Source organism: Pogona vitticeps, chromosome 2 (genome assembly GCF_051106095.1).
Source record: "Pogona vitticeps strain Pit_001003342236 chromosome 2, PviZW2.1, whole genome shotgun sequence".
NCBI classification, from domain to species: Eukaryota; Metazoa; Chordata; class Lepidosauria; order Squamata; family Agamidae; genus Pogona; species Pogona vitticeps.
Genome location: NC_135784.1, coordinates 203,874,656 through 203,901,886, shown reverse-complemented (window position 1 = coordinate 203,901,886; position 27,231 = coordinate 203,874,656). Strand labels below are relative to the sequence as shown.

General features: G+C 40.8%; 1 protein-coding gene across 10 annotated transcripts in view; it reads left to right on the top strand.

Moving 5' to 3' along the window:
• Nucleotides 1-27,231, top strand: part of NRG1 (neuregulin 1) — a 746,295-nt gene that overhangs the window by 380,787 nt on the left and 338,277 nt on the right. The window contains exon 1 of one of the 10 annotated variants that reach the window (XM_072991964.2): nt 6,175-7,952. The exons of the other annotated variants lie outside the window; for them this stretch is intronic. The gene's annotated coding sequence lies outside the window, so the exon portion shown is untranslated. Of the gene's footprint in view, nt 1-6,174; nt 7,953-27,231 lie in introns of those variants that run through there. 10 annotated transcript variants of the gene reach the window in all.

Genomic DNA, 27,231 nt, shown 5'->3' with positions numbered 1-27,231 from the left:
TTGCTACAGTTCTAAGATGGTGTAATCAACACATCTGAAATTCAACATCTGTATTAAGCAAATCCATGGGCTGTGCAATTCTGGGTTACATGCTTAAAAAAATTAATTAATTAACTTTGTTGTTATGTGCCATTAAGTCGGAACTGACATAATGACTGTGATAGGGATTTCAAGATAAATGTGATATTTAAGGGGTGATTTTACCAGATCCATGCCTCCAGTGAGTTTCAGTGGTTGAGCGAAGATTCAAACCCAGGATCCCGGAATCCTAATCCATTACATTATCCACCACACTGGGTATCGCTAATTGACTTTAATTCATCTAAATATGATTGCAGCTTGTTGTGCCAACTTCAGTCACTAGGTGGCAGACATGCCTAACTTTCTCTAATATGGAGAAATAAAGTTGAAGGCAGGCCTAGGATATTCACCTGGGTTCTCTTAGCAGTTCAAGGCAAGGATTCCCTCTTCAGGGCTTCTGTAAACTTTAAACAGTTTAAACACAGAAAGGGAGGAAGACAGGGAGGAAGGGGAAGAAGGGCTCTGCTACCTGTTAAGGGAAGAGAATGAGCAAGGGGAATGGCTGAAGAAGCACTGGAACAGAGAAAGAGAAACACCAGTGGCCAAGAAAGAAAATGGATCTAGAAAGAAGATAAAGAGCAGAGCTAAAGAGCAACTTGGTGGAGTTGGGAGCTGGGAGGCGGGCATTAAACTGGGCATCTTTAATGCCAGGGCTCCAGCTTTGGTGTCATAGCACCATCATCCAGCTATGGCTGTCCCCATCTCCACCCCAATTTGCCGAGACATCCAGTGTACAGAGTGTTACATACAGCACTGATGTTACCTGTCTGTCATGGGTTTGGAGGGAAAGTTCCATCCTATGGGGAGTGGAAGGCGGGACATCAGGAGGAGGGGCTGTACTGTATATATATGTGATGCGTGTGTGGTGAAAGGAGACGCTGGGATGTGAAGAAGCCACAGCTGGGAAGAAGAAGCTGGTGTGGGAGTCTGTGTGTCAGACAGGGTACTACTGTGTGTCAGAGTACCAACCTGATAGGTTCAGGTGTCTGTTGGTTAGCCAGAACTGATAGGTTCAGGGTCTGTGCTTCAAGTTAAGGGTTCTGTGTGAACCAAACTGTATGCATGTATGAATGAGAATAAGCCACGTTACTTTATCTTATTCACCTGATTATTTTATTTTCCCTGTGTGTTGTATTTAAATAAACCTTATGCTTTTATTTGTTGAAAATCCATCCCTGGTCTGTGTGACTTCTTACAGGGAATGGTTGGTGGCAGCTTAGTTAACGTGTGGCATATCCCAGTAGGTCTGGGTTTGTCACATTGATTGGTGTCCAGCGTGTGGGATACGACTGGTCCAGTTGTCCAGCGGTCCAGCAAAGCCTTGGCAAGTGTGCCCAGAGCAAGGGGGGTCTAGTCAGGGACAATCTGAGGCGCGTAGGTAATCTTCTAGGTGTACCTCACGGGGAGGTGCGCTAGTGGAAGAACGTGCCAACTGGGGAGACTAGATTAGGGTGCTCTGAGGCAGCCTGTTTTTGGCGGGAAAAAAGCTGAGGCAAAACTGTGTAGTAGCAGTGATCTAGCCTGCCTGCTGAGAGGCCCAGCAGAGGGGGGTAGACTCAAACTCGCTACTGTTGCAAGTTAAGTGCTGAAGAACAGCAGCAATCTATAGAAAGCTGGTTCTGAGGCAAAAGAGAAAAAAAGTGGTCGTTTTATTTTGAGGCTTGACTTTTTAAAGCAGCCTGTTCTGAGGGGGGATTATGCCCTTGACTCGAAGCCAAGTGGCAGAAATGGGTGAAGTGAAAGACCCCCAGGTTGACCAAGGTTCTGAGGATGAATTTGGCTCAGTGCAGGGTGACAGCACAGGAGAGCAGAACCCAGAACTCAGAAAATTACTCCTAGCCCAACAGCATGAACTGAGGGTGAGGGAAATGGAGGAAAGGGAAAGAGAGAAACAAAGGCAATTTGAGATAGAGAGGGAGAGAGAGAAAATTGCTCTGGAAAAAGAAAGGATGGCGTTTGAATTAAGAAAACTGGAACTGATGAACCAGAACAATAATAACAATAGGGATTCTGAGGGAGGCCAATTGTCTAAAGCTGACCTGAAGAAATTCCCTGTGTACCACAAGGGAGATTGTCCTGAGGTGTTCTTTTCCTTAGTGGAAAGAGCGTTTGTGGACTTCTCAGTGAGGGAAACTGAGAAGATGACCATCATGCGATCTTTAATCAGTGGTAGCCTGGCTGAGGTCTATGCCGAGATGCCTGAGGAACTGATGAAAGATTTTGCAGAGTTTAAAAAACTGGTGTTTGCAAGACATGGGATAAATGCGGAACAGCTGAGACAAAGATTCAGGTCCCTCACCAAGAAACCAGAGCAGACTTTTACCCAAGTGGGGGCTCAATTGGTGAGGCTGCTTGAGAAATGGCTATCTCAGGAGGGGACAGAGACCTTTCAACAGCTTAAAGATTTGATAGCGCTGGAACAGTTCTATTCAGTCCTGCATGGGGAATTGAAATTCCAGGTGAGGGAAAGGAAACCAAAATCTGTGGTAGAAGCAGCCGAGATCGCAGATTTTATTCACCAGATAAGAAAGCCCTTAGGTGAGGAGAAATCTGTAGGAAAACCCAAAGAAACCTACAGCAAGTACTCTCAGGGACCAGGGAAAAGCCAGCAAGGGGGAGGGGCCCATGGTGAAGGGAAGCCCTCAGACATGAAACCAAGACCTCAGATTTTGGAGGGAAAACCAAAACAAGATGAGAGAGAATCAAAATACACCAGAAAATGTTATTTCTGTCAGGGAAAGGGCCATCTAATCTCAGAGTGTGAGAAATTAAAGCAGCTAAAAGGAATGGTGCCTCAGGAGTCGAGTGGAACCAAGCCAAAAGCTGTGTTCTGTGTCCAGAAAGAGCAAGGCTCATTGTCACTGAGGGAGCCTGTTGCCATGGCTACTCAGTCTGGAACAGCTACATCGGCTGATCAGGCTGAGGAAAATGGTCCTCTTGTAGAGGTCAGGCGCTGCCTGCTGGTGAGAACAGATTCTCAGTTGTTTGAGACAGCAGGGGTGGACGTAGGAATACTTGACCGTCAGTATCGGGGGCTGCGGGACACTTGTTCTCAGGTGACCCTGTGCCATCCAGATATTATTCCTAGGGAGTATGTAATCCCAAATGAGAGCATAAAGGTAGCAGGGATTGAGGGGCAGGTAATCTCTCTGCCAGTAGCGGAGGTACCTGTGAACTTTCAAGGCTGGAGGGGAGTTTGGCGGCTAGCAATTTCATCGACTCTGCCAGCAGCCGTGCTCGTGGGAAATGACCTGGCTGAACATGTGAAACGGGTGCTAGTGATTACACGTTCACAAGCCACCACGGGGACAGTTCAGGGGGGTAATGATGAGCCAGAGACGGAAGCAGAGGGGAGTTCAGAAGCTGTGGTGGAAACCTTGACCACAGACAGCCGATTTGGACAAGAGCAAAAGGCAGACGCCACTCTCCAAAAGTGTTTTGAACAGGTGACTGACGCCCAGCTAACACCTGAAACCCCAGTGAGATTTCTGGAGAAAAAGGGGATTTTGTATAGAGAGACCCTGAGGAATATCTCAAAAGGGGGAGATGGGATCAGAAGTCAGCTAGTGGTACCTGAAAAGTATCGCCCCATGATCTTACAAAGGGGGCACTCTGACATGTTTGCTGCACACTTAGGGGTGAACAAAACACAGCAGAGAATCACACAGAATTTCTACTGGCCTGACATAGGGAAGCAGATCAGGGAGTTCTGTAAACAATGTGATGTGTGTCAAAGGCAGGGGAATGGCCGCGACAGGACCAAGGCAAAGTTGTGCCCTTTGCCTGTGATTGACACTCCGTTCAAATGCATAGGGGTGGATATTGTGGGACCTTTGCCCAAGGCCACAAAGAGGGGGAACAGGTTCATTCTCACCATTGTGGACCATGCCACAAGGTACCCTGAAGCCATACCCTTGACTAACATTGAAACTAACACAGTGGCAGATGCCTTGGTGGGGTATATGTCCAGGATGGGATTTGCCTCAGAAATAATCACAGATTTGGGAGCATCGTTCACCTCGAAGCTCATGAAACGCTTATGGCAAATCTGTGGAATTAAGCACAAGGAAACCACTGCCTATCATCCTGAAAGTAATGGGTTAACTGAGAAGTTCAATGGGACTCTAATGCGCATGATTAGGGCTTACTTGGCAGAGAATCCAAACAATTGGGACCAGAAGCTGCAATCCCTTTTGTTTGCTTATCGATCAGTGCCACAAGCCAGTACCGGGTTCAGTCCATTTGAACTTTTATTTGGGAGAAGGGTGAAAGGGCCCCTTGATTTGATCAAACAAAATTGGGAGCAGATCACCCAGGATGACCCACAAGACGTTGTGACATACATAGACACCCTGATGAATGACCTAAAGAGAAACCTAGAACTGGCAGCAGAAAACCTGCAAGCGCAGAAGGTCAGAAAGAAAGTTTGGGATGACCAGGAAGCCGGGGAGAGGCATTTAAATCCAGGGGAGGAAGTGCTGTGGCCTGGGCCCTGCAGAGAGAACAGACTGCAGCTGGGTATCCCAGAAGCAAAATATTTGGGTCACATGGTAGGGGGAGGAGTGATAAAACCCCTAGAGGCCAAAATAGAAGCAGTTCGTGATTGGCCCAGACCCAACACCAAGAAAAAGGTCAAATCATTTCTTGGGTTGGTGGGCTACTACAGAAAGTTATCCCGAGGTTTAGCGAGATTGCGGCTCCGCTGACCGATCTGACGAGGAAGAAGGCTGATGACCGCATCCCGTGGACCAGCGACTGTGAGGCGGCGTTCCAGAGGTTGAAGGAGGCGTTAATCAACTATCCAGTGCTGCGTGCTCCAGACTTCGACCGGGAGTTCATCATATACACCGATGCGTCTAACAGCGGGGTAGGAGCAGTTCTGTGCCAGGAGGATGAGAATGGTGACCAGCATCCAGTGTCCTACCTGAGTAGGAAACTTCAAAAAGGTGAGAGACATTTGGCAACCGTGGAGAAGGAGTGTTTGGCCATAGTCTACGCGATCCAGAAGGCCAAGCCTTACATCTGGGGAAGACATTTTGTTCTGTGCACTGACCATTCACCACTGCAATGGTTGAAGACCATGAAAACCCACAATAGCAAACTTATGAGGTGGGCTTTAAACCTACAGGACTATGACTTTGAAGTGAAGGTGGTCAGAGGGTCAGTGAACTGTGTTGCTGACACCTTATCAAGAAGACCTGAAGAATGAAGACGGCGAAAGAAACATGGACTATGTATATATATTGATGACAAAAAGTTAAATGTACCTGTGTTTTTTGAACTTGGTTTGTATGAATAAAGGTAAATTGATGTAATGTATATGGTAAATGTTTAAATGCCTAATTGCTATGGTTAACTTAGAATGTAAGTATAAGTAAGTATGATATGGTATGTATAACTGTTGTTGTGTGTTTTATCCAGGTTGTTTTTTGGGAAAAAGCACCTTAGCTTTCCCCCTACAAAACAACTTATAAAGAGGGGAGGTGTTACATACAGCACTGATGTTACCTGTCTGTCATGGGTTTGGAGGGAAAGTTCCATCCTATGGGGAGTGGAAGGCGGGACATCAGGAGGAGGGGCTGTACTGTATATATATGTGATGCGTGTGTGGTGAAAGGAGACGCTGGGATGTGAAGAAGCCACAGCTGGGAAGAAGAAGCTGGTGTGGGAGTCTGTGTGTCAGACAGGGTACTACTGTGTGTCAGAGTACCAACCTGATAGGTTCAGGTGTCTGTTGGTTAGCCAGAACTGATAGGTTCAGGGTCTGTGCTTCAAGTTAAGGGTTCTGTGTGAACCAAACTGTATGCATGTATGAATGAGAATAAGCCACGTTACTTTATCTTATTCACCTGATTATTTTATTTTCCCTGTGTGTTGTATTTAAATAAACCTTATGCTTTTATTTGTTGAAAATCCATCCCTGGTCTGTGTGACTTCTTACAGGGAATGGTTGGTGGCAGCTTAGTTAACGTGTGGCATATCCCAGTAGGTCTGGGTTTGTCACACAGAGTATATCATTTCTGGTTGTATGAAACACGTTTTAAGTCTGAAGAAACAGATCTTACGGAGCAAGAAAACCTGGGTAATTCCAACTTTGGGTTACCCAGGTTTTCTTGGACTGCAACTCCCAGAAGCCTTCACCACTAGCTGTGCTAGCCAAGATTTCTGGGAGTTGCAGTCCAAGAATGTCTGAGAATCCAAAGTTGTGAACCACCAATATAGAGGCTCCAGCAGTGTTCCTCAGATATGGGATACTCTAGTTCCATTTCCCACATTTTCCTGAACTCTTGAACATCCAGTTTAGTCCAGTCTGACAGATGTTTGCAGATGGCAATTGCAGGTTTTCTCATCTGTGATGAACCAATTAGTTCCTCCAATAACATAGGAGGCACTGAAGCACTCAAGGCTGGAGATCCTATATGAATGTTGAGAGATGTTTTAATTGTACATGCTGTGGCTACTCAGGTGATATCTGTGTTTCAGCTTTGCAAACGAAATATTAAAGACTCTAGTTAGCAAATCAGACAGATGAAAATTAACAGCACAATACCTAAATCCTGCCCAAAAAGAGAGATACTTTCATAGCACCTGAAAGCCATCATGAGAAAAGCTACCCAGAACCTGAAAAAGTTGCTTTTGTGACGCCTCCCATGTCAGCCATGAGGGCTGGACATTCTGGGAGACATAAAATCACCACTGCCAGTCTTACCACTGGGATCAAGGCTGCTACCACCTATCTTGTGACTTTTAGCTATTAAAGGCTCTCCTCCCCCCAATTGCAAGGCTCCCCCAGGTCAATAGTGAGCAGAGGCCTAAGGAGTCTTGGAAACTAATGTACTGTAATTTCCCCACCCCACCCCCATTCTGCACAAAGAAGCTACATAGTACTTTCTCCTGAACATTTATTTCTATGTCACTGGGGGGGCTTCGATTTTTTTTTCCAAGCCATAATGATTCAAACCGACTTTTCCCCATGTGGTTAGTTGTGATACGTTCTTGTAAAGACGTCTGTGTGTGTAGGTGGTGTTTGGGTGATGTAGACCTTTGGAGCATGATGTTCAATACCACAGGAACACCCATACCTGTGTTCTTTTTTTACTTTTTACATATGTGAAATTAACACTAGATCACTTTATCATTGTATTGATATATGAGTTTGGTACTAGATCGGCTCCCAGTGAGAAAATAATTTTTAAGAATCACAAACAAAACAAAAAGAACTCTGATGAAATAAAAAACATTCTTCTAGCATATGGTATTTATGTACATGTTAAAAAGAACTTTGGAATGCTGCCACCTTTTCCAGAACACTGTACAACCCTTTCAAGTGGCTTGACAGTGAACCATAAAAGTATTGGCAGAAGCAGGACCAAAGGAAGGAATGAACGAAAGAAGGAGGGACTGTGGGCTGAAATGTGAATTACATCATGTCCAGTGTGAAGACTGAATTCCTGAATGGATTCCACAGCCCCTGTGTGATCACTGACTGCAAATTCAATGGTAACAGAGGCCGTGAATCATATCACAGCAACGTCAAATGGGAGTGATTCAGCTTGCCAGTGTAGTTGCAGCTTTAAGCTTACCCACCTGTGCCTTTCACCTTGGCCTGTGGCCTTGTCCTTAAGTTCATTTAGCCTGTCAAACTTTGCAGCCAGTTGGGCTTTGTAGCTGAGTGCTTGTCTTAGAGTCTTTTTCAGCAGCTGTTCTTAATCGAATGAAGATCAAAAGGGATAGAGAAGGACATGGAACCTGCAGGCCTTGCATACAAGGCTGGAAAAAAGAGCAATGATACCATGATACTTCTTTCCAAGCAGTGTGCTATACAGAAAAACTCACTGTCCAACCAGGTCTAAGTTCTGCTGAAGGTCTGAGTAAGAAATCAGTAAAGAACAGAAGCTGCTGGAGACCATTTTTGGAGATGCTTGCAGGCTGGGGCAAGCACAAGTCAAGGTCTGTGGGGACATTTCTAGACAGGAATAAGGGAGGGAGGGAGTTATCTTGTTTTTCTGTAACTCATCTGTATGCCCTGAGTCTACAGATACTCACGTAAGATACCATGCCATGTTATGAGTCGTTTTCTGAGTCAAAAGCAACCAGTACTAGAAGTCTGAGTGGCTTTTCAACTGTGATGTTAAATCTACCAGTTCTTTGGAAAGTGGGAACAAATGCATCATGGGCACTTTACAGTCACCAAAGCAATTACTCAGCAAGAATTCATTAAAAGTTTTCTTTTTTACTTCCTTTGCTTATTCCAGAGCATTCCATTCTGTCTCATTTATGAGTAAACATGGATAAACTGGATTTTTACATTTTACATTACATTTTTACATTATGTTACTTCTTCATTGAGTAGGGATGGGAATGGTATGTTGTGGTGGTAATGTCCATGTGAACAGATGGATGTTTGATGCTATGCAGCATCTTGCAGGTGGTACAGAATAATATGGGTTCGTGATCATGGTATCTCCCCTCCCTATCTTATTATCTGAATAAGATAATGACCAAGTATGTTTGGGATGGGGAAAAAACAACAATAAAACTTAAGGCCCTTCAGGACAATAAACAAAGAAGAGGGTTTGGCCTACCAGACTGGATGAATTATTACAGAGCAGCAGTTCTGTCTTGTGTGAGAGAAAGGGTTATTCTACAAAATGGGAGACTTTTAGAAGTTGAGGGGCATGATTTAAGGCTAAGCTGGCATGCTTACCTATGGTACCAAGATGAAAAGCAATGCAGAACATTTAATTTACATTTGATCAGGAAAGCTCTGTTACAGGTTTGAAAGACAGTTAAGGCACAACATTATAGAAAGATACCATTATGGGTAGCTCCGTTAGAAGTGTTCTTTGATCCAGCAAGAACATCTCAAGGGAGATAAGCTGAGATATTAGTGATTTTAATCTAAAGAACAAAGATGAACTGGCAAAACAAGGTATTATCTTAGATTGGTGGTCGATAAACTTGTTGAAATCAAGATATGTAAAAGATAAAGCTACAGGGTTTCAGAAAGATAAAATACCTTTGGATAAGGGGTTGCTGAACTCAAGGGAAAAATTGATTAAAGGTTTATATAATACTTTAATGGAGCAAAAAATGGAAGATGAAATTGTGAAAATGGTAAAATGGGCTCAAAATATTGGTCATAATATAGAACTAAGTGCCTGGTCATAAATTTGGGGATGAAATATTAAAATGGCTAAATCTATAAATCTAAAAGAAAATATATACAGAATGTTTTACAGATGGTATGTAACACCAGAGAAATTAACAAAAATGTATAAAAATGTTTCTAATAAGTGTTGGAAATGTGAAAAGAAAGTAGGGAGCTTCTATCATATGTGGTGGATGTGCAGTAGGGCCAAGAACTTTTGGAAAATGATTCATGAAATAATGGAGAAAAATTTAGGGGTTAAAATTGCTTTGACACCAGAAATTTTCTTATTGAATAGAGCAGTGGTTCTTAACCTTTGTTACTCGGATGCTTTTGAACTGCAACTCCCAGAAACCCCAGCCAGGACAGCTGGTGGTGAAGGCTTCTGGGAGTTGCAGTCCAAAACTCCTGAGTAACCCAAGGTTAAGAACCAGTGGAACAGAGTACCAGCTATACTCAAAATAAAACAAGACTTACTTGACCTTACACCTGATAACTGCACCTGGAATTGTATATGGCAGTAAGTGGAAGACTAGAAAGGTGCTGACAAAGAAGGAATTGAGAAGATTTTGGAACTAGCAGAAATTGATATTTTGATAGATACACTAAATGACAGACCGGATAATAATAAATGGGAATCTACACCAATTTAAATAGAATAGATTAGATTAATAAGACAAGATGAAATGAATGGAACATATTGTAATAAATCACTCTGGTAGCAACGGATAGAAAAGCAGAGAAATAATAATAATAAAATATTTATTTTAAAAAATAATAATATGGGTTCAAAGCAGTTCTTTTCAGTGGCATTACACAGGTCAGAGCACTGTTGAAGCCTTGGGGCTAAAGTGAATATGCATGCATGGGTTGCTCTTTTATAAATGATATGTGGGTGCTCTACCAGACAGAAGTGAGTGCAAGCCACTGCTTCCATATCTTGTTGGGATCAGACCTAAATGCCCACTCATTGCAATCATGATTCTTATGAACTGGCTTCTGTGCTTATGTTTTGCCCGTTTCCCCTTGAACCATTGGCTTATTTCCAGTTTTAATAATAGACAAATGACTGCAGTAAGTATGGACAAATGGCTTCTCTTCTGTTTCTTGGTTGGCTCTGTCTCTGACTGTTTGGCTCTCCCTCTAGTGATAATTTAGCTCTATCTTGGCCTCACCCATCTCAGAGGGGCCCAGATGTCTCTAAAATAACTTTCTCAGTTAATTGGGACCAAGGTAGATCCAAAAATGAGTTGTTGCTGTTTAAGCAGATAAGAGCTGTTCACATATGGATAAAACACAGTCAATACAGAGTACAAAGCAAGATCTTTGAATAGCATGTATGCAGTGGGAAAATCTGCTTTTAAAAAAACTGATCAACAGAACCAAGTGGTAGGTCTCTTCCTGGAATGTTCCAGTTCATACTAGTGGGTATTTAATTTTTCCCCAAAACACACCTCCTGTAAGCACCTAGGAAAGGATTGTGTCAGGGAGAGAAGAGTTCAGCAAGCAATGATAGACTGAAACTAGAAACCGAGCCCTGGAGATATGCTTGAGGAAGATTAAGTGGGACTTGGGAAGGGTTCAGAAAAGTACATCCAATGAATGAAGCCTGACCTCCCATGAAGTCTACACGGCTGCTTCTCCCACCCACCCACCCCGCTTTGTGCTTTCAAGGCACTCACAATCTGGCATCTCCCTAGTTGAGCCAGCCATTTCCGACAAAAGCTGGAGATCCAAAGGGTGATCAAGTTGTCTGTTTATCTGTAGGAGTGCACCAGCCCTCTCCGGTGCACTTACGTTGTTAATAGCCTGCCATGCCTTGCCTTGCCCAGCCCAGCCCGACCAGGTGCTAGCAAAAGTGCCACTCCTTTTGTGTCAATCAGCATTGTACAGTTATGTAAGACCAGGAGTGGGACAACTGCTGCTGAGTTTGTCATGCTACAGGCATGTAAATTTGCATGTGCCAATTGTGTGCTCAGGTAAAAGGAAGATCAATCACAGCCACAACCCCTGGAGTGCTTACATATATCGAAGAATTATGTATCATTCTTGAATGGATGTGAAGGCATGCATATAGTCTAGCAACATAACACATACATCCTCCACAAATGGTTGTATAGGTGCAGGTATGTGATCAGAGCTTGAGCTTGGAAGAGATACATCTTTGGACAACAACTTCCATAATCCTTCCCAGTGGGTATGGTGGCTGGAGAGTAGATAGGAACTGCATTCCAGGATATAATGCAACCTACAATTAAGTCAGCACTTGTCTATGATTTCTTCATGCTATCAAGATTTCATTATAATTACATGTATGTTCCAATGTGCGAAAGTTGCAGATTGAAAAATGAGAAGAACACTGGAATGAATAAAAACAATTTAGTTGTCTTTTAGTCCTGCTGAAATACATAAGACAAATAGGCTATGGTCCACTTAGTGTAGACAGGCAACCCATGATATTTTGCTGGGGGTGGGATTCTAAAACAAGACAAAGACAAATAGATCTGCAGGGTTTTTTGCCACCGTGCCAGGTACTTACAATAATCTTGTTGAAGTGCTTTTTGTCTTTTTAGCATGTCCAGACTCTTTCACATGGATGCACAAATGTGTTGACAATACCATAAAATCCATTCCGAGCTTGGAGAAGCGCCCGCCTCCACAACTATACAGTGGTGCCTCGCATAGCGAGGTTAATCCGTTCCGGATTAACCTTCGCTATGCGAAAACATCGCTAAACGGGACTAAAAAAGCCATAGAAACGCATTGAACTTCGTTCAATGCGTTCCTATGGCTTGAAAACTCACCGTTAAGCGATGTTTCTTCCATAGCGCCGCCATTTTCGCGCCCTCGGTAAGCGAGGGCAGGGCGCGAAAATGCGGCGCGGACCTTCCGGCGGCCATTTTGGAACCGCCGATCAGCTGTTCTCCCCCGCTTCGTTTTGCGAAGATCGCTAAGCGAATCGCTTAGCGATCATCGCAAAGCGAAAAATCGCCATAGGGGCCATCGCTGAGCGAATGCTCCAGCGATGGCCCGGACCCCCTCGCTATGCGAATTCATCGCATAGCGAAGCACTCGCTAAGCGAGGCACCACTGTATTTCTCTTTGTGGGAATTACAGCCCCAAAAAAACTTTTCCAAGCTCACTCATTTTGTTCATTACTGTGAAAAGTGCCCATGTTACATGAGAATTGATTCTAAAATGAAACGGCAGCCCACAGTTTCTCTTCCCACAACCTTGTTCTTGTGATCTTTCTGGATTTTAAACAAAAAAGAATTACATTTTTACCTCCTTTAAATTTACCAAGTGAAAGACAGGATCACACTGTGAATATTGCTGGAAATACAACTTCTTTTAAAGAGGCGGTTGTTACTTTGAAATAGAAATTCTGCAGCTTTCTGTGTATACTATGTGATGCTTCCTTTCTCTTGATCAAAGTGGCAAAAGATCTTTTCCTTCATCGCACTGTTGCGACTTTGTCTCCTTTTAAGCAGCACAGTCCTTCCGGTCTCTAGGCTAATTGCCAAGAAAGAAAGACAACATCATACATTGGGCATCAAACAATAAGTCACCTCCTTCAGAGTGGCTCTCAAAGCAGGCAGTTTAAAGGAGGCAATCCACACTCATCTGCAGAATATGATCCTTCTCCTGACTTGACACTGATTGCCAGTGTGGAGCAGTGGATAGTGTGACAGACTAGGATTCTGTAGAACAGGATTCAAATTCTCATTTGGCCATGGAAATGCATTGGGGGAAGTGGAATAGGTAAAACCAGTTGTTAAATATCTCACCTTGAATGCTGTTAGGGTCACTGAGTCAGTTCTAATTTGACAGCACACACACACACACACAGGCTTGATGCACATTTTATTAAGCAGGAGCCATGGGCTGTGATTTATTTATTTTTATTATTTTATTATAACAAGAAGAAAGTTCTGCCCTGCCTATCTGTGGAAGACTGCTCTTTAAGGGGATGTGTGCACCTCCAGAAACACCAATCTTTGTTATGAAATACAAACACCACAGAAATTCAGCACTGCCATGAGGAAAAAATGGAAATATGAATCTCATGTACTTAAGATTCCACCACAACCATTTTATAGCATGTAGTTTCTTATTTATAAAATTTATACACATATATATACTGTTGGGTTTTTTTTTAAGAGGAACAATCTGTGTTATAGCATTGCATTGCATTTCCTTCTATCTTCAAAATCCATTCAATTCTTGTTTATTTGCTCAAGTTTTTAGGTTTTTACAGTGTTTATATTTCTATAATTTTTTATTATTATTTTGAAGATTTGCTTAGCATTTTATGTATAGTTTACTACTGGTAGCCACTTTAACATCTATTTGTTTTTAATGCGTGACAGACATTTTAAAGTTGCATGGATAAATAAATAAGTAGATGTGTGCACTTTAAATTGTATGTAAAAGTCCCTTAATTATTTTGCTCTAGCCCAATTGTGGATAGTTGGATTTATCCATTGGAATTAGCCTAAGGAAGGGAACTCCTGTGATCTTGCAGCAGTTATAAAGCTAGTAACATGGGCCTACGTCTAAAGCAGTGTTTTCCAACTTGGGTCCTCAGATGTTCTTGGACTACAATTCCCAGAATTGTAGGTAATCCTGGTAAAGGTTTCTGGAGTTTCAGTCCAAGAACATTTTGGGACCCAAGGTGGGAACCACTGGTCTAAAGATTAGTGCCAAGCTCATTGGACTGATCCAATCAGTGGAAATTTAGTACATCAAGAGTTGGAAAAGCATCATCAATCTATTCTACACCAGAGTAACAGCTAATACCATGTTTCCCCAAAAATAAGACAGGGCCTTGTATTAATTTTTGCTCCAAAAAACACCTTAGGCTTATTTTCAGGGGATTTTTTTTTTCATGTACAACAATCTACACTTATTTAAATACTGCCATGTCATCACCTTCTGGTTGCTACACAATGGTGGAGGGCAGGGTTTCACTTAACTGGGGCTTATTTTTTTGGTAGGGCTGATATTATGAGCATCCTGAAAAATCATACTAGGGCTTATTTTCAGGTTAGGTCTTATTTTCGGGGAAATAGAGTATTTGATTCAGGCTATAAAATTCCTTGAGCATAAATGAAGAAAGAAAAAAGTATGGAAAGCTGGCAGTGGGTTCATGCAGTGGTTAAAAAAAAAAGAGAGGTTCAAACGACTTCCTGCTCTATAAGGTATTTTCATAAGCTGGCGAAATATTCTGCATGCTCATGTTGTTACCAGAAAGGGTCACGACTTCAGTGGGTTTTGCATGATTTTGTGGATTGTTGTTCATACTGAAGAATCCTGCCAACTGTGTGGGCTGCCAGTGTTTGGTGGTCTGTGATGAGAGTCCCAGTTGGAGAGTCCCAAGAAATTTTGCTGCCTGAGGCCAGGACAAGAGGTCCTCTTACCCTCCCTCCTTTCCATGTACAGAAGCTGGTTAGTCTAGGAGTTCAACTTTACGTCAGCAGTGCCAGTGAAACAGGGTCCTCTGTCCCCCACCCCACCCCAGAAGAGGATACACTTTGCTAAGCACGTAGCTTCTTCCACCAGGACAGGAGATTGTTTGAGGCCCCTGAAGCAACAGCTGGGGAAGGGAAGTGGTTGTTGCATGTGCTGCTCAAACCAATTATATCACTTTGCCTAATAGTAGAGCTAGTACTGACCCCAGCTGCTGTATAGAGACTGCTTAAAGATATATGAATGGGTTGATTAAATGAAGGCTAATTAATGGATTGGTTTGTTCAATAACAAAACAATCGTTATTTTAAAGCACAGTTTGTTTTCTGAACATCAGTAAATCATTGTTTTTCTTATGAGAGGACATGCACAGAAATAATACAGATTGGTGTCATTCTTAAGCAATATGTCTGACTAATTCATTTCCAGAGCACAAAATTGTTTACTTAAGGGATTGGCATGCAAGCATGCCATCTGATGCCATCCTTTCCTGTACATTATATATGCTCACAAAAATTCCTTCATCCATTGTTGCTTTCCATTAAAAAGGGTATGATTTCTTAGTGGGGGAATACCAGACTAAGAACTAATATGTGTGTATGTTTAATGTAAAATAGAAAACGAAAACTGTAACTTATTATTGCATCAGTTTAAAAATGCCTTAATTCAACCGATTTAACGTTGCTGTTTTACACCTGTAGATATTTCTGTATCCACCATCTTCTGAAACAGAGATTTTGTGAACTATCCCTGTCTTTTGCTTGTCATACATTTCTCAATACAGCACCTGTGCTCTGAACAACAACTTCTGGCTAACCTTTACAGCTTGTTATTCTTCCCTGTTTGTCTATCTTGCATTACCAGATGTTGGAAAGTCTGGAGCATCCCCTTTGTCACTGGAGTGGAATGTATATTAACTTTGCTTCATCTCTTATCTCTGACTACAAAGTACAAATATACTGAGACTCTCCCTTTTGAGTGCCTGATGGCCTAGTGCTTTAAGGGAGAGGCAGCCATTCATAAAACTGAGCACTAAAATCTCGGTATAGGTGGTTTTGCACAGCTGTTGACCTCCCACTGCTTGAGTCGGAAGTCCAAACTGAATTGGCAACACAGAAACATTGGGTGCAAATGCAGTTACGAGTAGAATCCAGGTGGGGATGAATCCCCTTCATCTTTCCTTTATGTCATATCCTTCATGCTGCAATGTCTTTGCGTATGAAAAAGTGGCCATTTGCACCAAAAACAGGAACATCCAAAATAATATTCATAATAAAGAAAGAAGACACATAAAAAGAAAAAGAGAAGGAAACATTGATTTGCATAAAATTGCATAAGCTGAAATTGCATGTGCTAATTTATATGTATAGATGCAAAATAAATCATTTTTTGTAATTTAAACAGAACTACGGCACATCTCACTTGACTTGGGATGACACTGACTTGTGTGTCTGTTGTCTGTTAGCCAGGTTCTTTTAACCATGGCTGAGGACTTTCAAGTTCCTTGATCTCCTTTCTTGCGGTTCCTCAAACTGAGTATTGGCTAGACAGCCCTTCCAATGAATGGCACTTTCAAAAGGAGGATTGACAACCTTTCAAACAGAGCTTTGTTCTTTATAAACAAAGGATACAGGCCTATTACTCAATAAGAGCCAAAAAAGCTGGTAAAAATGTGCCATGCTCAAGAAGAGACAGCTTCGTCTGTGTGTATATATGCATGAATATATTTTAAGTAGATAACTTGAAAGATGAAGTGGCAGAAGCCATTGACAACCTGGTCCTAATAAACGCAATGAATGTAAATGGCCAGTGAAGAGAAACTGAATCTTCATGGGATGGAGGTACTTTGGGGAGACAGTCTCTCTCTGCTCCTTGGAACGGCAAAGACTTCCTACCCCATAAAAAGGGGCAGCCCTGTACTCCTGGTCATTTTGTACATATTGTCCAAAATCTACTTTGGAAGCCTATTCATATCTAAGCCAACTTCACGTTATGGATGTTGGCTTATAAATCCCTAAACCGTTTGTGGGCTGAGTGGAGAAAGTACCCACAGGAGGTATTTCTTGTTTATGACGCACTCTCTTTCTCTCAAAAGTGAATGAGTTATCTTTAGTAACTCTGTTTTGCTAGCTGCTGAAGATGCATCTCTTTCACAGGGTTCTGGGAAGCTTAGCTAGGTGCTGCCTTGCAGAAAAGAATCAAGAGAAGAAAAGGAAGTACAGTATTCAGATTTTCTTATTTCCCCTGTTGTTGGTTCTAGGCTTGCTGAGCTTATGGTTGCTAAGAATCTTAGCTTTCTGAAAAGACGTTTCAAACAGTGAAGGAGAAAAGACAAAGTCCTTTTGGAAGTACTGTTTCCTATGTTTACTTGTTGTGGGAGTATGGTACGGCCCTTTGAACTGTTTACTAAAATATCTGTCCTACTACGTTGTTGGTGGTGTAGTTCAGTGAGTTGGAGTCCCTGTCGGGAGTGCCAAGGCCTGGGGTTTGAATCCTCACTGCATCTCCTGGGAGAGGAGCCACAAAAGATCACTTCCAACATGTGTGGCTGACAAGATAACATGCCCTGGCATCTGTCTAGCCATGGGCAACCTACATGGTCCCCGAGCATCATCACAAGGAGGGACTGGTTAAGCCACTTCTGAGTACTTTATACCTAAAAAATGTGGAAGGAATTGCTATAAATTAGTATCTTGTTGATGGCATATAATTACTACTAATTAAGCTAAATGCAATTTAGCGCAACATTAAATGCCCATAGGAATTTTATGCAGCTGTCCAAAAAGTAACATCTGTAAGCTATGAATCTCCTTCCTACCGCAGTATAGCTCATTATAGTGAAACAAAACAGCAGTAATGGGGAATTATACTGAGGTGAAGTGGAAGCAAACTTCATTATATGTAAAACAAAATATATTATTACAACATAAAATGGCTGAAATCCTGTTGCTTGGTGTGGCAGGTTGTAACTAGAGTAAGCCTGTTGAATCAGTGAGGATTTGTTGAGTCAACTCCTCTATAAATCACATTTATTCAATGGGTCTACTCTGGTTATGAATTACTATACTAAGCAACAGAAGTAAATAGATGGTAGGGGAGTGGCACACAGTGATTGACACTCATACAAACATGAACACATAAATGCACAAGCAAATTTCATGAAGGAATAAAGTTTCAGAGTTTGTTGATTATTGTGCACAGAATATGCTACCTAGAATTGGGATGTGGAAGCCCTAGTCACATGGGAAACACCACAGGACTGGTCCTGCCAGAATGGTTTCAGTAGTATGGTTATGGTGGACAAGCAGCTGATTTATTTGTGGACAGGTGGCTTTCATTCGGTTGTGGCATTAGAAAGGGACATATTACAACAGCAAATATAGTGTCACGTATGTCACTTTGAGCTCCAGTTACAAAGGTAATTGCAGTAAATGAAATGCACTAGATTTTAAGTGGAAAGTCCCAGCTTCAGATCTTGTGAAGCACCAGCTACCTTTCAGCCTCAACAACCAGTCTGCAGTAAGGGGATAATGCTGATCTACAGTGCAGCTTTGTTGGAAGGATTTCTGCTCAAAGATTGCTTTGAACATTGAAAAAGTCTGGAAAATGCTGCATGTTAACAACTCTCATTTCTAAGCAATAAATTTAACATTATAGCTTGTTTCCTGCCTGTTAGTTACATCCTCATTCTAAAATCGAATTTTATTTTTAAGTTAAAATTTAACTGTTTGTGTCTAGAAGAAGGAATACAAATAGTAATACCAGTGTTTGTACGTTCAGACAATAAGGATTTGGGGATATTCCTCCCCCATGCTATGATGTGGCCTAGAAACTTCATCAAAACATGTTCCCACATGACATCATCTCATATTTACAGTATTCATTTTGTATACTTCTAATATCGTCCTGCTCTTAAGTCAGGCCTGCCTTGCCTGTGATTCACCAAGCCAAATACAGCTTACTATTCTTGACAGCCTGAATATTTTTCCATCCAAGACTAGCTGCAAAATAAGACATTTATTGAGGACTGCCTGGCTAATATATATATTTGGTGTGTGTGTGATGCATTTGACTTGAGGGGCATAAGTTAGGGAAGAACTGCTGGATAGCTTAGTGATTTAGGTACAGTATCTGGCCGCAGAATTGATTGGGAGTTTGATTCTTGAGAAGGGCTGGACCCGATGATCCATAGGATCCCTTCCAGTTCTGCTGTTTTAAGATTGCATTATTTGAAGCAAATTCCCAGGAGGTTAAAGCATATTGACACACTGTGTTTCCTTGAGGCATTTGTGTGTATGTAAATATTGATAGGCAAGTTCTGTTTATAATTATTTCTGAGAAATGAACTGTCATTGTTATGGCTTGGGAGAATTCGCAAGCCTTGAATTTTTGGACTGCATCTGTGTGGAATGAGACTGAGTGTGCATTGTTTTACAATTAGGGAGGCGGGGAAGCCCCTAATTTACACTCTTGGGGGGGAAATGCTTACTCCTAAGTCAATGAGGACTTTGACAAACACAACAAGAAAATGCCAGTACTGTTCTAGATTTGTCCAGACAAGTAGACAAGGAGAGGCGTGTTGAACTTCCTGATGGGCTTGCCCACTTTCTCCCTGTTCAATGAACTTGTTTGACTTTTGAAGACAATATTGTCATATGCCAAGATAGGTGGGCCCATTGAGGCTGCTGCCCATTCAGCATAGCTCACTCATGAGTCACTCTTCTCATAAATGAACTTTGAACATGGGAGAGAAAAGGGCACAGAGCTCGTTGGTGGTGCTTTGATTGCAAAGATATTTCATGAATGATTGCTGGAAATAATTTGCAATTGTTTTCACTTCTTATTCAAGGAAAAGGGACTTTCTGGTATTAGATATTTCATTCACATATCTAAGCCTTTACTAGTCTCCCGCACAAATATTTTTAGAGAGAAGAATATACAATGTGAAAGCAAACTGCTGCTGAGCCTACCAAGGAGTGACTATTAGGGCAGTCAATTAACAAAGGGGAATGGCTGATAAATTCATCAGTATTGATGGCCTATTATCAAACTTCAGTACAGATTCCTCTTTAGTATATAAAAAGGAGCATAAGATATACATGCATTTTAATGAGAGTAAGGGAAAGAGCTGCCACCTTCCTAGAACATGGGGTTAATTTAATGAAAATAATGCCTTCAGTAGTTCTTTTCTCTTTCTTGTACTAGGTTGAGAGAGAGAGAGAGAGAGAGAGAGAGAGAGAGACCATGATACTTTTAAACATTTTAACAAAGTTGAGATGATTCAGGGAGTTGTATAATAAGCCTTGTTTACTCATTATTGCAGAAGCCTTATTTTGAGGTGGTCATTTTGTGGGAGATCAGTAAAAAAATACAAAAATAATAACATCAACAATGAAATGTCCATATTAAATTTTGTTATTCATAAGTAAGGAGTTACTCATTAGGAGCTAATTTTTACAAGGAACATGCTTCTTTTTAAACCAGTGATTTTAAACTCTTTAGTAGATAAAGCCTCTTTGATACATTTAAAAACATGCCTTATGTAATATGAAAGAAATAGACTAGGAATAACCTAAGAAATTAATGTGTATTTTTAACTTTTACACCTTCCAGACTGGAAGTGCTGAAGCTGTTGCAGAGTTTTGAATTTCTGGCAAAATTCCCCTTTTGAATGTGTTAGAAGTATAGAGATACATAGAGAATAGCTACAAGTCACCCACCACTTCCTCATTAACTGGCACTTCAAGTCCCAATAACTCATTCTGAGACATTAGTAGGGGAAAGAACAGAAAATGTTTCTTTACTTCCAGTTGCTTGAAATTATAGATTTGTGTACACTGCTTTCTTTACTGCACACATACTGGCAGCCAAGCAAACAGAGCAACAGCAAAGAAACAACTGCCACCAACCAATGAAAGAGAGGGATAGAACACCCAACAGAGTGGTGGGAATCTTTGGCTTCAAAGCCTGGAAGGAACTCCAGGCTTGTGTAGATAGACAACCTAAAAAAGTCCCCTCCAGTCACTTAAACTTCAGACAACATTTGAGGTTGTAAATAAAACTCCAACAGAAGCTACTAGGCTGAACAAGACACGACAAGAGAAAATTATGATTCTAGCCTATCCTGGGGTAAAGGAGGGAAAGGATACCCATATTGTACCAAGTTCACACAACAGTCTCCAACCTTGATGGGTCACAGAAGATATTCTGGTTTAAACACAGTTAGTCATGACATTCCTTATCCAAAAAATCATCTTACATGTCCTATACAGTCCTTTGGCATCTTTTATTAACTGGCGCCACACAGGTATACAATTCTGCCACTCATTGTTGCCCCCCCATCTTAAGTCTATTCTCAGTGCTAACTGACAGATGAGTAGGACATCCAGAGTTGTAAACTATTTCGAGATTTGTTATCTCCAGCCACTTTGATTCTTTAGAATACTTTGTTCCTCCATTTTTTTTTTGTTTGATTGACTTTAGTTCCTTCTTCGACAACAGGAACTCTGCTCTTTATATATTCTTCCTATTTTTTCTGTATGTATTTCAGTTAATAATACATCCTGTTCCTTCGGTCAATGTCACCAGATGTCCATCTTTAATATGAATGACTTTCAGAATATTTCATTTTAAGCTGTGGGTTTATATTGTGACTTAACACAGTGACTTCCAGCAGTCACACACACCGTGGCTGGAGTGTACAAGGAAGGATAGGAGAGAATCTGGGGGTGGGGGGAAGGGGCAGTCTATGTCATAAACCCTAAGTTGTACAGGATGGAGCCTACCACATTGTTAGTACTTGCTCCTCACTTCTGAGTCTTTCAGAATTAACATGTTTATTTTGTTCCTTTTGAAAGTGAATTTTCCTTATGGCTCTTTGGTCTCTTCCTATGAAAACAGCTGGTACAAACTTATTCTTAATGTAGCGCAGGCAAGGGAGAAAAAAACCCTGCTGAGGAGCAAACCTGTACACCTCTCTAACAGATGCACAGCGTAGCCTCTGAGGACATTTCCCTACTCTCTGGATAATCTCTCTTCTGACCTTCTTCAAGAGAGTTCCATTACCTCATTTCCCTAAATAGTCAGACTTGTTTCTAATACTTTTAAAAAACTGTTTTTAGAGCAGATATGGTTTTATGTGACATAGAACTATAGTTCCTTCATAACAAAGCTTTATAATAGTTCCATTGTCCCCACATATAGTGGATGGCCAAATAAAATGTAGACATCATTTATTGTGGTAGTGTCTCACATGAATAACGTGAAAAGATCAAGTTTTGCAGATTTTAAAAAAAGAATTCTAGTGCTCCTCCCAATCTGCCCTCCAAACTTTACTGGACCTTATCCTCTAGCAAAGGTGGGTGTGGACTTCCCATGGAAATCACAACATTTTGTGGACGTGAAGGGGGCTTTTTGACAAAGTGACCAAGATCATGATTGTAGGGGGGGTCTTCTTATTTTTTTTCCCACTGGAAACAGTGGCAGTAAGTAGATGTGTTTCCCCTCATATACTGGCATTGGAGATGAAATTGCGTAAACAAAGAACAGAATTCCATTCTCAAAACAAGAGTTTAAACTAGCAGCCAGGAGCATTTGGACTTGAGCGCAATGGCTTGCCATTGTAAGAGGGGTGGGGGAAGTGAAGGTCACTTGACCACCTCAAGAAGCAATCCCCTCCCCAAGCAAAGCAGCCCTCCTTTTACTTGGATCAGTAATAATTAAGATAGTTTCCCCTAAATTTCCCCTGAATTCAGAGCAGCAATGTAGGTTAGTAAGGGCAAAGCAAAAAAAAACTAAATGTAAAACAGGACCAGCCCCTCCCATTAGGCAAAGTGACGTGATCCACTGAGGTGGCATGTGCTGTTCATTGGTGACCTCAATCTCTCAAACTCTTCCACTTGGGCTCTGTAAGTGTTCACTTCTACCACACAAATCGTCCTCCCTGCTCTTTTATTTTGAAGCTTGTTACATAATTAGAAGGTGCTCTCACTGCCAGGATCAAAGTAAGGATGAGCTGCCATTTCACAGCAGCTTCAGTACTTGGAATGGAGCGGGAGTTGGGGCACCATCTTGCCCTTTGCCTCAAACAACAAAATTGTCTTAGGTCAGCTCTGACCATCAGAAAGACAGTAAAATCAATATACCCCTATATCAGGATGACATAAAACCTGCTAGGAATTGTACTTCTTTTAAATGTATGCAAATGTGTGGTTTCATACCTCTTATACACAGTCTTTGGCTAGAAGAATTTGCTTCTAAAAAAGAAAATGAAGCCAAATATCATACTGAGTGACCAGAAACCTATGACTTAATTCAGATGAATGGTTTGGTCAAATCTTTATCTTAAAAGTGAGCTGTTATACATTCTGTATTAACATTTCCATTAATATTTGTTCAAAATTAAATAGGGTAATTTTATCATGGTGTGAAGGTTGTTTTCCTCATGTTATGCTTTGCATGACCTGACATTAAAAAGTCATATTTTCACAACAAAATCAGCACCATGCCTACTATAAAGCACAAGCTGCTACTGCTATGTTACATGGCAATTCTTTTTTTGCTTCTTTAATTTGCAGTGAAAAACAGCTATTCCTTTAGGGTTGAAAAGAACAGCTTGAAAACCTGAACTATAAGGTCTCAAATGCCCCAAAGCAGATAAAAACTATCCAGCTGTGAGAAACCTCTGTGCTCTAAAACAGGGAAGCAGAAATAACCCCTCAGTTTGGACGCTTGCTTTTAAATAGTAATGGGTTTCAGCCATTGTTCCAAAACCTAAAAAAATAGCTTATTGGTTATAGCTACACTTTCTTAAAAATATTTTTTTCTTTTTTCTGAAAAGCAACTAAAATACTTTTTAAAGGTATGAATGAGCTTTTGGGACAAAATACACCTAACCAGCCTATGACAACATTAGGAAAAAGTACACACACCAGATGTACTTTTTTTACAAAAATAATATCCATAGCATTAATAAGAAAATAGCATAACAGTATGCCCCCACATCTGCCTGTAATATTTGACACTTCATTAGCATTGCTGTTTCTCTTTTGAATGTTGATCACTTTTCCCATTATGAATGTTTCCTTCATTTTGTTTTTCATATTTCATGTTATGCTAATTCCTTTTTAAAAAGTGAGTTGTACACTATGTCTGTTTTTGTTGTTTAGGGTGCACAGCTATTTAGGTGCCTACAAAATAATAAACATTATTAGTATTGTTACGTCCAACTGTCTAGTGACTATAGAAAGTGGAAGGAGGCAAAGGATGTCACTTCTTGTGACATGTAGGCAACAGCTTCTCCTGTGAAGAAAGGAAGGAACTGGAACACAGCATTATTCTTAAGGTTACTTTCTGGGCATCTGCAAGTCCTTGACACAAGCTGCCTGTCCCATGGATTAGGAGCAGATGGAGGAGGATCTGGCTGCATGGAGATGTCCAGTCCCTCTTTGAAATATCTAAGGGATAAGGCAAAATGTAATATGTTCCTGCCAGAAGAGGGGCATTTACAACATATGACTATGCAGAACAAATTGCTGGAGCCATCTCCTTTTCGTGCATAGTGAGAAACTACAGCCCATTTCTAAACAATGCACACTAAACAATGGGAAGTGATCTGTAGCAGGGTGGATTTCTGCATCCAGAAAGGAGAGTGCAGCATGTATGACACAGCTCAAGCCTGGGGGGGGGTGAAACCCAACATCTGTACCAGATAATGTTAACAGACCCAAATTTCATAACGGCCCCCTGGCGTGATGGTATTTAGTATTCCCCACTGAGTGTAGTCTCCAACATTATAGTATTCCAAACTAAGAGGAAATGATTTGAAATGAAAGGGAACTGGCTAAGAGCAGAACTGTCATTCAAGTCTGTGCTCCAACTACAGATGCTGATAAAGATGAAATTGAGAGCATCTAGGAGGAAATTGGTAACACACTAAAATAAGAAATGCTTTTGAATTTTTTAAAAAAATAATTTTGTTATTGTGTGGTTTTGAGGGTTTTACGTTTTAATCCTGCTTACACTAATACTGTAGGGCAGTCCATAAATTGAATGAATGAATGAATGAATGAATAAGAAGTTCTAGATAGCCTACTATTTGGAGAGGAGGACCTGTAAAGGCTGATTGTGTGTGGGCATCATAGGAAGAGTTTCTGTCACCTTCTAGAGATTGCAAATTAACTTTCCATATTTTGTGATTGGATTTCAGAACTGATGCACAAGTTTCCTTTGAAGTTTGATTTATGAAATAGGAAATACTGCCTTATCCTTAACAATAATAACCTTAGAACTGCAGAGCTGGAAAGGACCCTATAGATAATCAAGTCCAGCTCCTGTCAAGGAGGTACAGTGGGGGACTGAGCCCCCAAGCTCAACCACTGAGATATCCAGCAGTTACTCGGGTTTAATGAAAGGTTGTCTGTAGTATCTGCGCCAAGATGTAACTGTGGGCAGAACAACATGGTATCTCACAGCAAATGTATATTCCCAACTCTGTGTTTGCTGAGGTGTCGTGGTTCTAAGGCAACAATCAGAGAGTGAAAGTAGGGATGGTTTAAATGGCTATTTTTAAGGCTAACATCTTTGATTTCTTTCCTCAGCTGGAATAGAAGTAAGGTTGGCTTCTGAAGAAGTGTTTGTGAGGAAGGTGAGGGTATTCAGAAGTGAATCACTGGATGTGGAGTGGGTTAAACACTACTGTTAAGTCTCCCTTGCACAGTTGCAAGCTAAAGCTTTGGTTTCTATTGAATTTGAGATCTTTATGAAGTAAATGTTTTTGATACTGGTAATAAATTCTATATGCTTTTACTGCTGTTTCCATAGTGAAACTGGCCATTTGAATACGTGGAAGGATTAAAAAAAAAAAAAAAAGCTAAGCCAAAAGTTATTTTCTTTGTTGTGTTACCTCTTTAAAGTGAATAGTGCTATCCAGTGATTTATGCACACTCTGATGAATTTCTATTACCTTTTTGTTTAAAAAAAAACACTGCCTTTGGTGTTATCTTTAACAACAAATACAATTATATATTCTTTTGGTCTCTGGTATGAATGAGGCCCATACTCACTCATATGCTTAGAGGTTTTCTTGTTTAAAGGAAATAGTTCCAGTAGTCATTGCTTCATGAAAGCCATGTTTGTATTATATTATCACTGTCATTATTTGTACAAATAATTTATTTTGATATGAGTCATTAATCTATTGTGTTGTTCTTAACATGAGGCTGGAGATGTGCAGAATTGCTGTCTGGTTTCTAGATAAAACAAAAGGGTACCTCCCATAACATTTAGAAATTATAAGAGAATGGCATATACGTTGAAATATTCCTGACAAAATGTCTCTAAAATGCAAGTGCCCTTTAAAAGTAACTTTGAAACTGAGTAGAAAACACGGCTTGTTACTTTGATAAGTAATTTTGAAACTACCTGTCATATTTCTTTCCCTGTAAAATTGTAACTGCTCATTGCATCACTCATTACTAAAGAAAAAGTCATTTGTTACCTGTAGTTCCTACTACAGATAAATATTTATAATTATGTTTCCAAGCTGCACCCATGTGTTGGGGGAAATGAAGAAACAGGAATGAAATGGCAAATTGTTCTCCACTTGAGTTGGCTTGTTTGACCCTGACAGTTTCAATCTGTTCTGTTAGTACTTCCTTAGAAATACTTGCAAAAGTGCAGGTTTTATTAGGTCATGAAGTCTGTTCCAAACACTTAAAAGAGTCTGTTTGAGTTTAACGATGAATAATGGCCTCAGACTAAGCAGTGTCACAATGACACACTTGCAGTGCACTTTAGTGGCTGATCCCAGCTGCTTATAGAGGCACCAAACTACACTAATCTGCCATGGCAAAGAAAGGAAATTCAAACGTGCTATTGGAATTGGGTCCTTTGATGTAATGATAGTTGTTTTAACTGGCAAATAAACCTTCCACCGAATATATCTATATAGAAATTCAGGAAAATACATATATGTAAAAATTTGTCTCATTGTTTTGCAGAATATTCTAGGGAGGTTGAAATCTGTCAATTTCACTTGAACTTTTTAAAACCTCAGGTTTTTTCATCTCGAATAGGAAGAAATGTGTGGATCTTGCTCTTGTACATATGCTCTCTTAAGTCACTTCTGGGCCATGGTGTCTCTTTGGATTGGACTCTGTGAATGGTCCTGTCATTACAGCTTGGTTCAAGTCATGTAAACGAAAGGCTGCAGCTTCCTCAAAGGAGTCAACCTAGATCTATCCAATGTAATCAAGAATCACTGGAATATGAGGTTAATCTTGGTAAATCATTCAAATACTGACTGGAACCAAATTCTTTCCCACCAGCACCAAAGAGAGGACCACATTGTACAGGTGTTAATAAAATGGCAGGCTTTTAAGCATTAAGCACTGCAAATCTGGGCCTCAGTGAACCAATCTTGTAAGTTTCACTTCCTTACTATTGTTTTTTAAACCGCAACAAGTTTTTCCATCACAAATACAGAGAGATGCACACATTTTATTAGATGATTATCAAAACTGAACTGAAAG